A 20,209-nucleotide genomic window follows, 5' to 3' on the forward strand; every position below is an offset into this window, starting at 1 on the left:
TGATATATATTCTCTTTTATTCTTTTTCTTTCAAGAATCATCAAATTGCATTATTTTTTTTATTATCACATAGACTGCAAGAAATAATATTTGCTATTTAATTTCTTATTAAATCTCGGCTTTCTCGCGATGCGTTTGTATTGTTGATATGGCGTGAGAAGCGAGAAGTTACATACAATAATGATTTGCTATGTATAGCTGTCAAAAATCTGTCATGAAGTTTTTAACAACTGAAAAATATGTAACATTATAAGAATTATTTTATACTTGTACGTGACATATCGAATAGAGGTCTCAGTTTGTCGCACAGTTCACAGTTAGGTTTTAGTATTACTAATTTATTATATTGTCAAGGAAAAACTAAACAATTATACATATGTAGCAAATAATTTACTGGATATAATTTCTCAGTTCTGATACCTAAACAATATCGCACAATATGAAAGCCGAGTTTTAATATCAATATCGGTATTCACATCGTTGTTTTAATCTCCGATTATTAATTACTTAATTACTCAATCTGTTAAGAACAGAATTTACGTACATATGTATATATTGTACATCATATATGGAAACAAAAAAAAAGAGGATACATGTTTAAAGGTCTATAGATTTGTTGTGAACTGCGATCGTGGAGGCAAGAATTACGTATTGTTGAGAGGAGCTTTAGGCATATGCGGTTTACAGTAGGCGGCTTGCACGCACACAATAAGTCGGGAAGATGCCGATTTATATCCATCGATAAATCGCAGTTAACCGGCGCGGCCGCGAGTGAGGCGAGGGTAATTTGCCGAAGAAACGATTCTAGGGGATTATCCGTGTTATTTATTATTTATCAAGATACACTCGAGATAAATGGCAGTAAATAATACTACAACCTCCGCGAAATCTTTAAGTGTTGTCATTACGCATTGTACACAGCATTCCAAAGGATCGATTTGCATATGTATCGTTTGGTAGTGTAAGTATTTCGCGGTCGTTTCACCTTTCCGTATCTTACACGTATATGGAAACGAACTGTACATAACTATATAAATATATACATTTATTAATTAATATTGCGCGCAAAATAATAGAAAATATTTTGGAGAAGATATTTAAAAAATTAAATGACTTTTAATGCCTTTAAATGTTTTTTCTCGACTCTTTTTCTTCGAGATTTTTTAAATCTAGCATGTAACACAGATGTGACTTTACGATATTTATAGGAAAAAGCCCTAATAACCCGATTACAAGATTATGAATGATTTAATATTTAACGCTTTAATTTGTTTAAACAGAGAACGAGTTTGCGGGAGAAGAAAGGGGGACTTGCTACAAAGGAAAGCGGATACAATGGAGGGTGAAGTAGACAGCGCTGTGAAGAGGGTGTGAGAGATCGCAGGGGCTGCATAGAGACGACGAGTAAGCCCTACCTTTTATTATTGATAGTTACACGGTCGCGAGACCAACGCGGGCATGTACGAAATTAATTTCTCGTGGAGAGTCCCGAAGCGTTCGGCGCAGATAGTGCATAAATCAACGATCGAATGCGTTAGCTTCCAAGGGGCCACGCGAGTATAGCGCTTTAGAGGCACGCGTGTGCATTTTGGCGTGCGTGTGCAGCGCGTGAGAGAGAAATCGACGGGCGAAAAGGGGGGTAGGGGCGAAGAAGACGGAGGGAAAAAGAGAGACCGACGTGCGTTTAACGTGAGTTTAACGAGACGAAGAAGGACCGAGCGGTGCGCGCGCGCGCGCCCACGCGCGCGAATTAAAGAGCCTCGGATAAGGCAAGGAGCGAAGACCCGGGACGAGAGGTAGGACGAAAAGATCCGTATGAGAGAGAGGGCTCTCGAAGGGAGAAAAAAAGGACGCGGTAGGGACCGCCACACACGAGCAAACTGAAAACCGTGGAAACGCGTGGGACGAGCGCCAGCGCGGCTGCACGAAATTGACGACCGCGGAATGCCGTGGCGCCACTTCGACGTGTCCCCTCGGCCGGAGATGGCCCCCTCCATGCGCGCGAAATTAACGCGGATTTGCATATAATGTTGCGACGGCATGAATTACACCGTGCAGAGGAAAGATACACTTGGAACGCCGCGTAAGGAAACGCGCAAGCGGGAGAAAACGCAAGCGACATGTAACGGAATATAAACTGCGTTTTTAACGGTGGGCTCTTTAAGGCTCTTTGTAAGTACGGCTCAATGTGAAAAATGATGTTTTGGACAATGATTTTTTGCATGTCGTTACTCTATATTATTTTACTAGATAAATAAAAAAAAAGAATCAATCATGACGTGAATAATAAGGTGAATAATAAGAACGAAGCCAATGGAAAAGTATATGAACCGCATTTAATTTATTTTAATGCGAACTGTTTAATATCTGATAATTAATTAAAAACTCTTATCGGTGTGTACTTAATGTACTTTTTTAGTCTTCAGTTAACAAGTTAGTTAATGATAAAAGGATTGCGAGCGAATTGAAGGGATCAGTGCAACGTTTCAGAGGACTTCGCCCAGCATGTACACACCTAAGAAGATATTCTCGCATGATTATCTCACGCGGGACAGTAACATACGCACATTATCATATACCGACTTCGTATTATCCCCGCATGCGGATCGAATAATCCGCGATGGTAAGGCGTGATTTACAGGACAGATTATTGCCTCCGGGAATCGTATTTCTGCTGGGATCTACATTCACGTGCGGAACGCATGTACCTTCGACATTTGATAATTATATGTTAATTAAATTCGCATGCATCTCACACCAGCGACGTAGCAATAAATTACACTTCGACTCGCAGGATAACGTCTCTCTTTCGACGATGCTCAGTTTTGATGGCTTATATGCTTGTCTACTATATTAAAGCTAATAGGTATATTTCACATATAGCCAACTTTATTTTTCACGTCTTTTATTCTTTATTTTGTATTTATTTGTACGCGTTTTACACTGATACAATTTGGCGAATACAATAATAGCGAAATGTTGAATGAAATAATATCCATTAAAGATTCGGTTAATAAAAAATAATTTTACTTTTTTAAATATTTAGTATTCTTAAATTATACTTTTTAAATGATAATCAGTAAAAAAACAAATCAAACTACATTGATTTTAGAGTGCTGTATTTATAATTTAATTATTAATCAGTGAAATAAATGCGTTGTCTTTTAGTGATAATACACTAATTCTGATAATCGAAATTACTAAAATATGTTTACTGATTATCACAGTTATAAATACAGCACTGCAAATAAGCACTGAATAATACAGTGCTTTCCATTTAGCAGGTTGATTATATTATTATGTTTGGTACTGTTTTTATTAATAACCGAATATTTAATTGGTATTATTTTACTCAACATTGGGTAGCCATTACAAATTTTTTTTTCAGTGTCTAAATTGTAAAGGTTTGCAAATTTAAGTTTGTCGTTACCGCGTTATTGCTCATGCAGGATTTTATTCTTTCGTTCTTCGAATTCGTCAATAAAAGCAACGAAATTTATTGCTCCGTTTGCGCGATTATGACCAGCAACACGACTATATATATGGTTCTGAAAACCATTCGGCATTCGCTAAAACTCACGGTAGTGGAGCTAAGACGGGATCTGGATCTTTATCGGTACGGTTTTTACGAGGGATGCACCAAGACTCGAACAACAGTAAGTTTCGTCGACGTTCTCTGCTGAGGTTAGTTTCACGTTGCAAATCATCCGCGTAAGGATTTCCTTTTGCATCTTCAAAGAGCGTTGCCGAAATTATCGTTATCTCGCGTGCTCGTGCAGAAAAAATTTATGAATTGTTCCTTCGACACTACCTGTCGTAAAATCTTTTAACATTGTATCAGATATACTTTTAGAAATACATTCACGTAGCCATTTAAAAAAAGCAAGATTTTATTAAAGTCTGAAGAGAAAACAATTTCAATGTTTTTAAAAATGTATTTAGATACATGTTTTTTTTGTAATATACGGAATATCCGTAAAATTAATTTAAAAATTCATTTATTTTGAAACTAATACTTTCCCATTGAAAAAATTTCTTGTTTAAAAAATTGGTATATGAAGATAAAACAATAATTAATGTAGAGTTTGATGTAGTTAAACAACGAGAAGATTTATTCGTCACGAAAGGGAATAAATCAAGCTTGCAAAGATAAAAAACGGGGCAAAATGATCATAAAATTCAAAATGTGCCGCGATTAAATATGCGACTTGATCGATTTATCAATTAATCGTGAGGAACGTGGCATGGCGTCTTGTCGGGCGGAATTCTCGCGCGAGGAATTCTTTGACGGCAGGTTGGCGTGTTGTACGCTGCCCTCCCATCGCCAATTACACCGTGACTAATGCCCCATGGCCGCGGGCACTTCTCTCCCTTTCGAAATTCATCAAAATAAAATCAGTAGACCACCGAGGAGATAATTCATCGGCCGCGCAAGTCTCTTTCAGACCGGCCAGCTAGACCGGAATTTTTACAGCGCCGAATGCGCGGCATAAGGGTGGCACGAAAATTAGGACCCGCACTTGTCCGTAAAACGCGTGACTTATGCGCGTGTGAGATGCATGACGTGGGTTTGGACAATTTGCGAAATTAATTACGTGCCTGCTTACATTTCACTTATATTGTTTTCACTTAGCTCTCACTCACTACGAATCTCCTATGACAGCGGGAAATAGCAAATATAAATTATTGCACAAGATTCTTTAAAAAAATCTTAAAAAAAAAAAATTTTATCTTAATAATCCCCAAATTTATAATTGAATTATTTATAATTAAATTAATTTTTTATTTATATATCTAATAATTACTATATTATAAAAAGGACATTTTATTCTTATTTTCTATTTTTTTATATTATATTATATTAGAAAATTGCATATTTATAAATGCATTTGATTTGAAAATGTTATTGAAAATAATAGTTAGCTCAAATACAATGGTCGGATTTATTATTCACACATAATGCATTCTCTAGTGCGTAATGTGAATCTTATCCAAGCTAAGTTTCATCAGAGCGAAATGTCCGATGCGATAACAAGCAAAACAAGACTAGTCAAGTACATCTGAGATTGTACCATGCTCATAATTTTTCTGTCTATTTAATCGAGAAGTATTCGCTGTCGTTAAACTCAAACCGACGATTATTCGAGCTTAAATTAATTGCCAATTAGGAGTTGCCTCGGATCCCTTTGATACATGAACCGAGTATCCGCGGCCGAGGTTCGATGTCGACGATAAAACAAAGGTTCGATGTTCCTATCAAAGGTGTTTACAGCTTATGAAATCGTAGTGGACGGAAATAACGTAACATCGCAATAAAACGTAAGAGGGATATTACTTCAGGATAAAACAACCGTCAAGATCTTTGAATCTTACATCAATTAATTAATTAAGTGGATGTGACAAAGACGCGAGACTCGGTTTCACAGTATCAGATTACGCTTCTCTCTGATATTCGGTTCACATTTATTCGACCATAAATTTTCTTACCAATTATTCTACTTTTCCTAGTTTTTTCTGTTTGACTCTTCCATTCTCGGTTCTTGATTTTATGCTCTCGAATTAGAATTCTCTCACGTCGTAATTTCCAACTCCGGCACACGCCGACATAATATACACGCAAATTAATACGTAATATACACGTGACAATAATGAGACGTAAGGCAATCAAAAAACTGTCACGTCGCGAGGCGTGTTGCAGCCGTTGCAGCTAATGAAATAATAATGACATTGCATTGCTCGTTTTTCACGCGGGTCACGGGGACGCGCGGGGTACGCACAATAACTTTCTTGCTAATTATGAAATAGTGATACGACTACACGGCGCGCATACAAACATCGTAACACTCCAAAAAACACGAAGCCAATTATGCACCGGTCCGGTGAGAAAGGACGCGCGGCCCTCTCGTAAAGCTCTCTCGCCGTGTGACACGTGTGTGTCGGGGAACAATGAACAAAAATCGACACAGGGACACACGGACTTCGAGCTTCTATGCGAAATTATGCAAGAGTTGTAATTCGAGTAAGTTGAGTTACGGAACGACGCGCATTCGAAAAAAAACAAAAAACGGCAGCTCCCGTTATAAACACGGAGGAGAAATACGAATCAAATTGTGAAAAATGTATTTTCCGGACACGGACCGTGCGTGCACCGTCAAATTACGACGGTAGGTGCTTCATGTCGGCAATGAAATGTGTGTGTTCTGTAATTCGTAATAAGTATAATGAATTCAAAGAAATCTCTTTATGCTTTCTGCTTTTTTTTTGTTTGTACGATAAGGTCATTGAACGTTTAATCTATGAAAAGTCAGACAATGTATTTTCTTTCTTCATAAAAAGTTCATTCTCGCGTATTGATTTTCGTGGAGAGATTTTATTCTTTAATATATAACTATGAAAGAGATTATATTTTTTATAAATTATTGTATTAATTAACGCAACTTATTTAAGAGAAATCTACAATCGATAAAAGTATTTTGCAAAATTAAAAGTTTTGTAAAAAATTAGCTATACTTAGCATTGCTAGGAAGGTTGGACCTCGATGTGCAATATATGTCTCAGACGTTTTCTTTTTATGAAAATCTTTTCTCACGAGCCATAATTTAATACCTATTGAAGTAATTGTTGATGAAAACCTCGCAGCGACATAAATGCGATATGTCCGCGCTCCTGCGACTACGCACCAGTGCGGATGCGTGTGCCGTTTATGAGGGGGACAGGACTCGCAATTTCGGCGACGCGAGGTTATTAACATTGTTACGCGGGTGGCGGCGATGTCGAGTGTAAGGACCATAAGAACGCTTGACTTTAATTTTAATTTAAAATCGTTGCGTCCGACGGCGGGGACCACCTACGATCAGTAAGGAGGTCTGTCTCACTTCCAGAGGAGAGGCTCAGCTGCCCGGACGGCGCACGGTTCAGTCGGATTTCGTTCGAAGGCTTTCGACGAAAGGGCCCGAGCCAATATCGAAGCGAACAATCAAAGATTCCACCTAATTATTTTAATTTCACACTTAAGCACTCAGCGACGTGACTTTTCGAGAGGCCCTTGTTTAAGATGGCGTTTGGTTTTATAGCGACGTAAGTAGCTTGCAAGATTAATTAGGACATATTTATTCCGAATAAAATGTTTAACTAAAACGAAATGTGATAGATCGATCGTTTATTAATACGCTTTTTTTTTATTAGCAATATTAATATTTTTGAAGAACAGATTTTATAAAAAATTAAATTCTGGGGAAGAATTAAAAACTTTCTCTTTTTCTTTCTTTCTTTCTACGAATGAACAAGTTCCGATCGCGTTCGCAAGCCACCGCTAGCTTCGCCACGAGCCGAGAATCTCCAGGTAGCGGCGCACTCGACTCGGAGGCGGATGGCCATTGTTGAGACCTCCCACTGGGTCCACGACTCCTTGTCATCGCTCACATCGTCTGCGGCGAAGAAACAGTCACAACTTTGACCGCAAGGGAGTGACGGGGAAACTCGTAATTACTTTGTCGTAAATGCACATTCGCGGCTAGCAAAGCGGTCAGTTTCCATATCTGTATCGAGACTTTCCTTACGCGCGATGCTTAGCAATGTTAAACGGCACAATTGTGTGGCATAAAAATATACTGTCTTATAACACTAACATGTTTTTGTTTGGTTCAAACTGAAACAGCTTTTGAAACGTTAAAATTAAAGAAAAAAGAATTGTCTATTAGGCACAAAATTAGTATTCCCAAATTTTAATTAGATAAATAACGCATTTTAAACTAATCTTAATTTTTTAAATCATTATTTAAAATATTTTTTTATTATTTGTTATATGTTTAGATGTGTATCTGTGTGAAACAGACATATTCCTATTTTCATGATAAATTCCTAAAAATATAATTTTGTCGTTGAAGTAAAAGAGGCTCTTCATATTGAAGTACATCTTATAGTATAATACCATAATTCTTGCAAGATTGATTGAATAAACGACCTTGCGCGCAGTAGGTAACGAGGAAAGTGGATACCGTGTCGGCGGTCTCTGAGATTCTTTGAACTTTTTTATTTTTCGTCGAGAGATCGATGATGATTGATCAGAAGCTTGTAAGGAAGAGATCATTAAAAAAAGATTTAATAATATTAAAAATGTCTTTCGCATCCAATATGTAGATACAATCAATGTTGACATTTTATCTTATCTAATAATGTATTATTAAATACTATGAACATATTTTTATCTGTTTAGACTGTGAATATGTTAAATACTAAGAATAGTAAGTCTGAACTGCGATCGTTGGAAGGAAAACAATAGATAGTTATTTTAATGATTAATTTTATTAATTCCTCTATAAGAGTAAATTTTTTGGGATGTTATTGATCTTGAATTCATTACAAAGTTTATTAGTAATCATCAATAATCAAAGTTGATGAGAAAGGAATATTCGAGTCCGGTAACGGTTTATGACTGTAAAATTAAGCGTGATATTCCATGAGCAATTTCCTTCTTCGCGATTGTGCGACTAATATATTATCGCTTATTAATATAGTAAAAGGCTGGAGACAAATACGGAGTGGCTGGGATATAACAAGATTTATCGTCCTACACGGTCGCGATTTATCACGAAGTACGAAGGTACTTTCGGCCCCGAGTGCGTCTCTCGGTCGCATGCGGAAAGAAATACGATCGAGCCCGGCAAAGCCACATATGTTTCGTAAATCCTGTCGATTCGTTAACGTTAGCCTCTTGTATTAACCCATGGAGCGATAAACGTCTCGCAATGACCGCAGACGCTATATGCGTCCCACTCGCTCCAAGAGAGATATTATAGCTCGAATATTTTTATATTTTTATAGCCAGCTACTTCCGATATATGTCTAATTTTAAAATGTTTATTCTTAATAATTTTCATCGATAATTGAAGTATTAAATTATTGATAATCTTGTAACATTGAGCTCGCAAATGTTTTGTTGAGTGAAATAATGCTGATTGAATTTGATTCGGTTAATGTAACCAGAAATGAATTTCTAAATATTCAGTAAAATATCACGAAACGTAATAATATAACGTATAAAATTAATCAACCATTTGAAAGCTGTTATCAATATTTTGGGTGTATAATTTTAATTTTATTTTACAGAATTGAAAAACGAATAACATGTATATGCAAGTTTTGTCATATTTTGAAACTTCTTTATCAGCATAACGTTCCCTTTTTGGTGAAATAAATCGGAGTGTAAGTGGAATATAAAAGAAGAGTGATAGCAGTGTAAGTTAACTTTAAAAAGTGTAAATTGAAACAGTGGCACGTAAAAACGGCACTTTACGAGCTTAATGCTTTTTTCTTTACGTTTCATTGGTTTAATTCACGTTTCCTAGGAAGCTTGCACTTCCGTCATTCTTCCCAATGTAAATTCAACTTACGCTTCGAGTTTTATTTTTGCCTGAATTGAAGAATGTCTTTATGCTTTTGTAGACACAATGTTGTGCATTCCATTAAAGCGTAATTATCCTGTTCGATGAATTTATCAATCAAAATGCAATATTAATCATTGCCTATTTCACACATTTAGTCGCGCTTGTAAAGTTCTAAATTTTGCGTAAGGTTTTGTCACTAAATATGTCAAAGCGATTTATCTTAATTTCATTCTCTTATCGAATCGATTAATCTTTCGTTATCTTACCCATTGCATTTGATACTTATTAGATAAGCAGAAGAAATTAGTAAATTATTTAAATGGTTGTAGGATCATAATTACAGGATGTAATTGCGGTAAAACATGACTTATTACACAGTTTCGATAGTGTGGATAAGTTTTAATCGCATATATAAAATACATATGCAAAATTGTGATTTGAATACTTATTATGTTTTTAATCAAGTTATAAACTCTACACTAGAATTATCTATTCATATTTGACACTGTCACTTGTGTCTTTGATATTTTTAATGGGAAAAATTCCGAAAATTATATGCAATATTTCATATAATGATAGCTCTTTCCTCTTAGGCTAGGTGTACGCTACCAAGTTTCGTTACTCGGAGCTGTTCTCAGAAGTGTAAACTTTCATGATCCAGAGCCATTGCCGAAGCGAGAATACTTTACAAGTGCCGCAACTATTAAGTTTCGTGCAATCGCTGTTAATTGGCACCGCGACTAATCGGTGTGACTTACGCAGCCTAGTTATCAATGTCACTCCTGCGACTCTGCGCGCTAAATTACGGGGGTACCGTTAATTAAATTTTTAAGTGATTCGTCGCGCCTCTCTTCCCCTCGTTCGGGAACGAACGAGGATGAACTGCCTTTCTCTTTCGCGCTTGTGACAGATATAATAAAATATATTCGTGTCAGGTAGGAAGAGAAAGGCGGCGGACGCTGCGCGGAAGCGTCCAAGTTCCAGGATCCTGATACACATGTCGCGTTATTAATATCAGTTGCGGTCCACTATCCTGTCTCTTTGCGTTCGCTCTCTTTCTCTCTCTCTCTCTCTCTCTCTCTCTCTCTCTCTTTCTCTCTCTTTCCCTCATCTCCCTTCAATTTTCCTTTTTTACGCCCTGGAATCTCGTCTTGAAGTGTATAATCTTGCGCGCGAAATTTGGGGACACCACGTCAGCCAGCAATCTGCATACGCTTACACCCCGATGGTCGAAGTCGAGTTTTATAAAAAAAAGAAGGAAGACAAATGTGTGTCGGCTCGTGTAGAAAAGAGATTTCGCATTATGCGAGCTGTTGTCAAACACCTGTATATATTTCTTAAACTATTAAGTATTATTTTACATTCAGAGGAAAGACTGCAATGTTTTTCTAATAGTCTTTTTCTGATATGAAGCTTTTATGCCACATCTACAAAAATTATAGATGACTCGGAAGCATTGAACTGCGTAAAAATCTATAACGATTGACATATATTGGCAGTATAACTGGAAAGGGGATGATTCTATGTAAAAAATTAATTGATAACGTAATTATATAAAAAAAATAATTTATGTTTTATTTCAAGTTAAAATATGCCAATTTTCAAATTCAATTGTCTCGACGAAAACATTTTATTCTATGTTTCAACTTACGCTTTTTTCTTAGATTTATCCGGATTGTATTGTCAATTACAGAACTACACAAACTTACAATATCTCGCTGCATATCAGATTTTTTCGTTTAATATTGAAATATATATGAAAGATCTTACGAGATTTAATAGCGAAACTGTATCTGACAGAAGATGCACGTGTCTTTTCGCACGATAAAGCCAAGCCTGCGCGATTTGGTTTTTGCGAGAGTTCCTTTTTTCCGTGGTGTAGATTACGAGGTATCGATCGCCCTTAACTAATGGTCGTGTCTGATGTCTCGCGATTTGATCTCGCCCGACGGATTCGTGATCGTCGAAGATGATCGTCTGATCACATAACGTGCCGTGTCTAGCGCTTCTCGCGGGGTCGCGCGGTTCTCCCACGAGTATCATGTACCGATCGCTACACGTATGTTGTACAAAGAATTCGCGAGCCCGCGCGCTAATCGTGAATCACCCGAGCTTTAAAGCCACAATGAAGTTGAAAAACAGCCTGTGACGAAGGAAGAAATATTGGCTGTCCGGGACTTTAATTCGGCTACCTTAAACGGCGCGTTGCTCAGGAGCGAAAGTTTAGACCTTCAAACGAGGCACAATTTAGAACTTGAAATTCAATCTATAAAATATATTTTTTATATTATTCGTATCAAAATGTAGTTTGGTCCAAATTAAATAATCGACGCAGAATTTTAATTATAAATTAATAGAACCACAGTTTTAACACATAATTTAATTCACGCAATAAATATGCCGTAATTTATATATAAGAAATTAAATATTGTTTTTTTTACAAATTATTTTGTAACAGTTAACATAATATCTAGTATAATGTTTATAATTTGATTAATTTACATTGATTAAATCACATCGTGCTATTAAATAATAACACAAGCGAAAAAATGGGTCATTTGGAATCGATTACACAAATGGCATTATTTTTTATATCATTTCATCGGGAATCATTTCTTCTATAAAATCAGGCACGTAGAATATTTTTCTCATGAACTTACGACGACGCACTATAGAGACTCGTTTGGATCACAGTTGGGGGGGGGGGTAGACCGTACCTACACCTTCCATATATGTAATGACCGAGGTCTGCAAAAGATGAGAGAGAAAAAGAAAGAGCCAGAAGAGCGAGTGAGTGGAGTGAGTGAGAGAGAGGGAGAGAGTGAGGCAGGCACTAAGAAAGAAGAGGAAATGAGAGACGAATATATGAAAACGCAGGTGGGAGCAGATGCTGGGAAGCGCGAGGCAACAAGAGAAAGAAAGATAGACAGAGGGGGGCGCACACGGATCCCGGGGTCCGGGAGTATTGGGGCCCCACCTAGACGCGTGGGACCGACACCCACGATTCCCCAGCATCAACGTACCGACTCTCATCGCGTACACGCAGCACTTACATACATACAGCCGGCTTTTACGACGGGGGAGACAGCCTGTCGGAGTAATAAGAGGGGCCCTGGCCACGCGCGCCGACCAACCACTTGCGTTCGAGAGTCGATCTCACCCGACTTTCTGCGAGGTCGCACACAGACGTTACTCTTTCGCCTCTGATCTTGTCGATGGGCGATACGATCTAGAGCTCGATCCTGAAATCGCAATATAAGATTGATCGTATTGCATAGATACGGGTCATTCTAAAAGAAGAGTAGCGAATGAGAGTTGGCGTAGCGAGAAGAGAATTTGGTTCCCAAAAATCTGCAAAAATTAAGATTCTAATAAATTCATATTTGAGTAAATGTTATAACACTTTCTTTGCAAGGAACATTTAAAAATGAGATTTGTGCTGCAATATTTTCTATATTAAAAAAGGTAATAAAATTACTCCGGAATGACATTAATGTTAATTGGAGAAATTTTCTGCGTATATTAGATTATACTTTTTAATATAATGTTCGAGTAAAATATTTTTTACACGTTTGCGTATTAAAAAGTCGTTTTAAGTCGTGAAATTTGAATTTATCGAATCACTATTCTATAAAAAAAAAATATAGAATAATAGATTTACTTTAGTTTTAGTTATTAAGAAGGTACTTCATTTATAATCTTATCTTAATTGCATGCATTTGCAGTTATCCTTATAATTATTTGACTAGTTGAAATTTAACATATATCGTACATACAAGAAATTATAGAAAGAAATATAGATTTTTGATAATGGAGTGAAACGAATAAGCTTATCGAAATTTCCAAGGAGTAGTTTATTCCTAGCTGTTAAGAGATTAAACGAATCCTGACTGTATTACGTGTTACATTCTGTGCGAAACACGATGTATATTGAATATCGGAGAACTAATTGTTCTTCAACGAGAAGTAGTCTATTCACGGTGAGAGTATTTTTGATTCATGAACGATTTATTATTCCAGATCGAAAGCTGATATCCGACATTCTACACGTGTTGCCTGTTGGCTCAGTGAGCTTTCTGATAGGGAAGACAGATCGCCTGGCTGGAATTGGATGTGGATCTGCAGGAAGCGAATAGAAGGGTAAGCAATGTTGCATTCTCTTGTCGGAACGTAATAAGTGCGCAAAGTGACGTCTCTTCCGCGAAAGGTGCAATGAATAATTGCGCTTGAAAGACACGTCGTTTAATTTTGGAAATGGCTTATGCGTACGGCTCGGTAGGCGTTATTTTATGAAGAAGCATTGGTTGTTTTATATTTCATCGAACGTAATAAATACAAAAATAATTTTGCAAGAAATTAAAGATAAACAAATATGATGTCGAGCTTTTAATGGAAGGTTTATAAGAAAAACACTTATTAAATAATGTTTTGAAAGAGTAATCAACACAAGTTTTTGATAACTTATTGGAATTGTGCTAAACGATTAAATCAAAAATCAAATGGATATGATAATTAGATATACTTAATTTTAGATTAAGTGTTTTGAAAAGATTTGTCTCTCTCTGAATAATTATTTTGTGGCTTTATGATAATTTTAGATACAATATAAAAGACATTTGATAAAGTATGCATTTTGAAACGTTAAATATATTTTGCATTTTCTAGTTTTTCACATTTAAATTTTATTTTAATAATTGAAACTTTACCAAGAAGTTATAAAAAAATTTATTTTGTAAAATAAAATCTAGAACACTTTATTTATGCAAAAAATTTAGATGCTTAAAAATAATGTTATTTTATATAACAAAAAAAACAAACAGATGACATATAATACATTATGCAAGTTTTGTTGCGTTTCGAAGCTTCTTCATCATAACGTTCCCTGAAGAATGTCTTCATAATGGTGTCGCGTCGATGCGGACACAATGTTATATAGTTCATCACAAAGCGCAATTATCCTGTTCGATGAACGTGTCGATAAAAATGCAACATTAATCATCACCCGTTCCACGCATCTAGTCAAACTCGTAAAAGTACTCCGTGTAGGATTTTGTTTCTAAACGCGTCAAAGCGATTGATCTTAATTCCATTCTTTACCGTTCTCTCCTTATCGGGACTCGAGTATCTTCGAGCCGGTAAGAGGAGTGTCTCGTAATCATCTGAACAACTAAATCCTTGTAGGGTTAAGTTTTATCGTCTGTCCGCGCAGCGATTTAGCTTTTTTGTATTGGTGTAATAATATAATAAATATCCAGAATATTATACGAATACAGTTCTGGAATGCAAAATTAAATTTTAAAAGATAACCAAGTGATTTTAAAATGATAATAATACTTTTAATATAGTATTGAATAATATAACATGATTAATTAATATATAATTGCTTGATTAATAATACACATATAATTAAATGTTTAGATACGTAGAAGTCTGATTAACTTAATATCGATTGAATTTTAAAATGAGTTTAAGTGAGATTTATTTAAGTAACATTAGTTAATAAATTATGAAAAAAGAGTAGACAGACATGTAAAAGCATAATTAATTAAAGTAAAGCCTTACTCGAGCATAACTGAATCATATTAATGTTCATACTAATATTTCTTGTGATTTTAAACTGTGCGCCAAATAAATTTTTGGTCTTGTACAATTATAAGATCGATACAAAATTAGTAATATTACGATTAATAATTAATTTGATGATAATAATATTAATTCTATTATCTCAGGTTTCCCCCAAATACTGTAAAGATTTTTGTTGCAAAAAGTATAAACACTTCAGCTAGGGATTGAACCTGAAGCCTCCTGACTTTTATAGGGGCAGATTTTCCAATCACTTTAACCTGAGGCGTTAGTTAATTAGATTATGAAGAGTTAAAAAATTCTTTATTGGTTGAAAAAAATGCATTATTATTAGGATGTTCTTGTATAACGTCGCTTTTTTTATATTTAAGCAGCAAAATAGCTTGTTTTATGAGTTTGTGATTATAAAAAAGAATATTGCGATAGGATTACTGAAAGTGTGTCCAGTGTTGAAGCGAAAATATTTGGTGAGTTGCCTAAGTGTAAGTCGGAAGCCCGTGCAGCGTACCGAATCAACATTTCACAGCAAAAGAAAGCAAGAAAGTCCTGTCATCGAACCGACCATAAATCATAATTAAACGTCAAGGAAGTGTCCTGTGGCCAGGGCCTATAACTCGTCCGGGTGACTCCAAAAAGTAGTTGACCTGCACGCCACACCTCCGCAGTCATGTTTATACTTCATTACTATTCTAACGTTGCCTCTAAATCACAACCTCGGCCTTTAAACGCCTTACTTCTCGATTCGCGACCGTGCCGCGATTAGATATTTGGATTTTATTCTTTGCAGAACGTGACACATGTCTGGCATACTTATAACCTGAATAGAATGCGTAATTATATTCAAGAAAAATGCTGCAGCAATGTTGATCTATCGGTTTCCGAAGAAATTATAATAATATTAAAGGAAAAAATAAAGAAAAAAATAATAAAATTTGGCAAAAAATCGTGATTGCATAATATTTATAGTTAATTTAGTATATTGTCATATCTTTCAATCGGATTTATATTTATACATCTTAAAATTAATCTTATTAATGATTTGGCGTCAAAGCAAAAGTCATTGTTATTTAAGTTTTTAAATCATAATTTAAAATCAAGTTATTTGATATTGATAGGCATAAAAAGTGGAATTCTTTCTCTTAACTGATTCACCTTGAATAATCAAGCCGTTAGAAATACATTGCTGCAATAAATGTGCAACCGGCGTTTCTCTCAAGGCCGGTCGCGGACCCAACAATCGTGTGGCCCGGTCGACCGAGGGGCCTGATTCACGTCAGTAGATCCCGCGGCCAGATTATTCATGCAGCTCGCTTCAAACTCGAAGAAGCATCTCGATACCACGTTAATAAATCTGCCTAATACAAGGGGCGCGGCAATGCGAGTAAGGCTCCTTTCACACATGGCATGCCAGAACATGCGTTCTATCGCGTTGGCTTGCATAAATCTCACCCCGTATTGTCGAGAAAAATCACTCCTGCAAATCAACTTATCCCATGTGACATGGGAATTTATTTTATCTCGACTGTCTTACCTAAATACAAATTAATGTTACCTGCCCAAACCACATTCGTGATTTATGAAATTATTTAATCATATGTACGTACTATTATGTATGAATTTCTGAAACGCGAATTTCCAATGCTCTCTGAATTATTTTTAGACAAGTATTTAGACTTGTATAAATTTATTATATATAATATTCTTATTATAATAAAGATTTTATTTGCCTAAGATAGCTTCTATTCGATTATTTTTTAATTGCACTATTGATTATCGGACACTATAACATCTTATACATAAAAAACAAAGTCAATGTTAGGAAGTCTCATGAATATAGTAATTCTATTAGAATCAGTTGATTTATTTTAACAGAAATTCTATTTCTGAAGCCTGAACAAATTGATAACGCATTGCCAGACGCTAAATTACTCGATTCCAGAATAAATTTTGAACTAATTAATGAACTTTTTCCGATATGCTGCTATAGTAGAAGTACCGCGAAATCTTCTATATACCCTTGATTATTTCTTTTTTCTCTTCCCACCATTCTTCTTTCTTTATCATTTCCTTTCCTGGCGCCGTAAAGCTGTCAGCTGGACAAGATCTTGCGGCGTCTCGTTGTCGAAGATGCGCCTCACGGTGCATCGGCTCGAATTTCTGGCTCTCCATTGTGCACGTTCTCGCGCCCATCTCACTCGCGCCCTTTGTCTTTGTCCTGCCCCTCCGCCAACCCCTCCCCTTGCCTTCTCACGCTTTCGAAGGATTCTATAAAGGCTAGATTGTAAGCGAGACGGTTCTCTTGTATCAAGTTGTTCCTCCGAGCGTGGGAGTATCGCCACCGTTGCATTTCGTTTGCTTTCATCCTAGGACAGTGTTTCCCAAAGTGTAAAGCTCACAAGGAGACGGTTGATATCCTTTTGAGGTCGCCTCTTCGTTACGCGGCGTTCCTCTATCCCGAAAAAACGGCGTTCGATCAAATTTCGGAAATAATGATATTACACGAACAAGTTAGATATGGACAGGTGGAATTTATTTTCTAATTCGATTTTTAATTTTTGAAATTTAATTTACGTTGAATCAATCTTATTAAATTCAAACATAAATCAATTTTAATCTGAAGAGGTAATATGAATCGTATTTTATGCACAGTTGGCGATTTTTATTTGAATGAAATAATTTTATCTTTAATAGCTTTTAAAAGAGAGAATCTTTATTTCTACGCTACTCTTTAGAATTTACTTAATAATTTTATTTTCTGTCATATATATCATTCCCCTTTGTACGTAAAATTTGTTTGATACAAGTTGAAAGTTTCCAGTAGTATTCTATATGAGATTTTATGGATAGTTTGCGATTTTTATTTCAATGAAATATTTTATCTTTTATGGCTTTTGAAAGAGAGAATCTTTATCTCTACGCTTCTTTAGAATTTACACTGATAATTTCATTTTCTATTATACATATCATTTTCTTTTGTATGTGAGATTTGTTCGATAGATTTACAGTGCTTTTCTATGAGATATTACATAAAGGAAGCTTTCTACACGAAAGAGCACAACGATTAATATATAATTCTATAATACGTTACCTTTCTTAAGACATTTCTTTGAAATGATTTAGTACAATATGTTTAAGATGTTTAATTTTGTAGAAGCTTTTATTTAATGATTTGAACTAAAATCTGCGAAATTATCCTGCTTTAATACATAGAATCACAATTTTCAAATAGTATGTTGAGTATATCGAGAATATATCTAGCTTGCGAGTTTGGGAAGTACTGTGACCTAGAGAAGATAATGGAATTTCTTCTTCTTTTTCTTTCTCGTGGCAACAGCGAAACAGAATCTCAGGTAGTAGATGCGACTTTTATCGCGAGAGAAAATAAACTTTCCACGGAATGCGCAGTCGTGTAGTTACTCTGGCGAAAGGAATAGTCGCCAAAAGCGATCGATTATCCGACGATACTTCGGGTGCACCGTACTCTTCTCTCCTTTCTTTCCTTCTCGACAATTTGAGTTCAATCGAGAGTCATCTCGATTACTTCTCGTTGCTCCTTGTGGTAGCTTCTTTTTAGACGCTTCCCAGTTAGAGTTGCTTTAGGCTACCACCTCGCTCTTCTCTTTTTCGCTATCTTCTCGATTTATTGGCAGACCTTGAAGGATCTCGTTCGATACTTAAATGTTACTTACCTACGTTCCCGAAATATCCCAAGGCACAACGTGTTTCTAAAAATCAATCTCGCCGTCGCTTCCGGGCAATGCGATCGTTTATGCGTTTGATTTCTTCGTTTTCTTCTTCGCGAACGATAGAACGGAGCGAATCGGCTTTTCGGCTTCGACTTTCGTCCTGTTAGGAGGAACAGCCTGTAATCTGCGCACTCAAAGACGGGTAGGTTTCTCGCGCGATGGCCAATAAATATCGCGCCCACTCCTCTTATTAGCGGGATCCACCATTCCCTGGGTTTCTCGCGTCTCGAAGCGAGATTACCACGTTGCCGTCTTAACGCCGCGAACCGCGAAAGCTATGGAGTGGTATCGGAAAGTGGAATCCTGCAACACACTGCTCCTTGAGAGTAAACAGGATTTAAGTTGTGGTTATTACAGAGAAATTATTTTTTAGTCAGTTATACCGTACGGATATTTTAGCTTTATACATGTGGGTGTATGTAATTATAACACTGCATACATATGTGAATTTCCTTTTAACGGAAGAGACATTTAATGTTGAGGATATTTTTTCGTGTTTGCTTTATGCATTTGGTGTGGAATATTTTCATATTTAATCGCAAAAACTTGTAATTTCGTGAAAAAATGGTTTTTTTGTTTTACATACTTTCGTATTTTTCATTACCTCGAATCTGAAGGTGCTTTTTTATTTTTTTGTTTGATACTAGCATTTTAATCTGTCATATTTTCCAGTTTGAATTAATGATGTCCAGGCTGCTATACCTTTGCATTTTGAATTACTTGTTCTCAAGGTCCACGCATCCATTTATTTGCAATTAGCGCAATTATCGATGTCGAAACACCGTCTTACATACGTTGTTTATCGCTCTACGCCGTGCCGGGGAAAGATAAGCGTGATTTTGTTAGCGCGTCCGAGCGGGTAAATGGTGCTCGTGCGACGAATATCGAACAACTTGGAACAGCGTGACGCCGCTGCGAGGAGGCCGCTGGATCAAGAAGATGAGAGAGAGAAAGACTGTAAGAGCGAGGACGAAAGAGAAAAATGGAGAGAGAGATAGAGAGAGAGGGAGAGAGAGAGAAAGAAAAAGTGAATAAATAAAGAGAGGCACAACGTCGTTCGCGATATGATTAATGTGGCCGATCGAGAGAGGAACAGAACCAGTCGGTCCGGAACGAAAGCCGCCTTCGGGTTAACTCTTCAAGGATCGGTGGCTCCACTTCCCCATGGGAGGAGACGAAGGGATCCATCGATCGGGCGCCATCCAGTCAGCTTCTCGATTCTGCTTGAGAGAAGCGTATCCCGCGCGTATCGCGATACACATCTCGCGGCACTAATAAGCTATTTCAATAAAGATGCGTCCGTCAAGCGGCATAGAAGTCAGATAGACTGCACCTTTATCCAAAGATCCTTTTCCAATCGACGAATAAGGCGAAATCTTCGTGTAACAAATATATCTTCATCGGTTAAAACAAAGTTAAAATATTTGATCTTAATTCTGTATATCCGAGAATGTTACGCTTACGACAACACCATATGAAAAGAACAGTTTTGCA

The 20,209-nt window shown here is 36.5% G+C and overlaps 1 protein-coding gene across 2 annotated transcripts in view; it reads left to right on the plus strand.

The window, feature by feature from the left end:
* The window catches only part of LOC114255235, a 248,212-nt gene that overhangs the window by 8,782 nt on the left and 219,221 nt on the right, over nucleotides 1–20,209 (plus strand). Inside the window, exons 1-3 of one of the 2 annotated variants that reach the window (XM_036292154.1) lie at nucleotides 946–961; nucleotides 1,281–1,404; nucleotides 13,407–13,526. The gene's annotated coding sequence lies outside the window, so the exon portion shown is untranslated. Of the gene's footprint in view, nucleotides 1–945; nucleotides 962–1,280; nucleotides 1,405–13,406; nucleotides 13,527–20,209 lie in introns of those variants that run through there. The other variant, XM_036292153.1, reaches the window with a different exon arrangement.

This window comes from Monomorium pharaonis, chromosome 9, assembly GCF_013373865.1.
Source record: "Monomorium pharaonis isolate MP-MQ-018 chromosome 9, ASM1337386v2, whole genome shotgun sequence".
Classification (NCBI taxonomy): domain Eukaryota; kingdom Metazoa; phylum Arthropoda; class Insecta; order Hymenoptera; family Formicidae; genus Monomorium; species Monomorium pharaonis.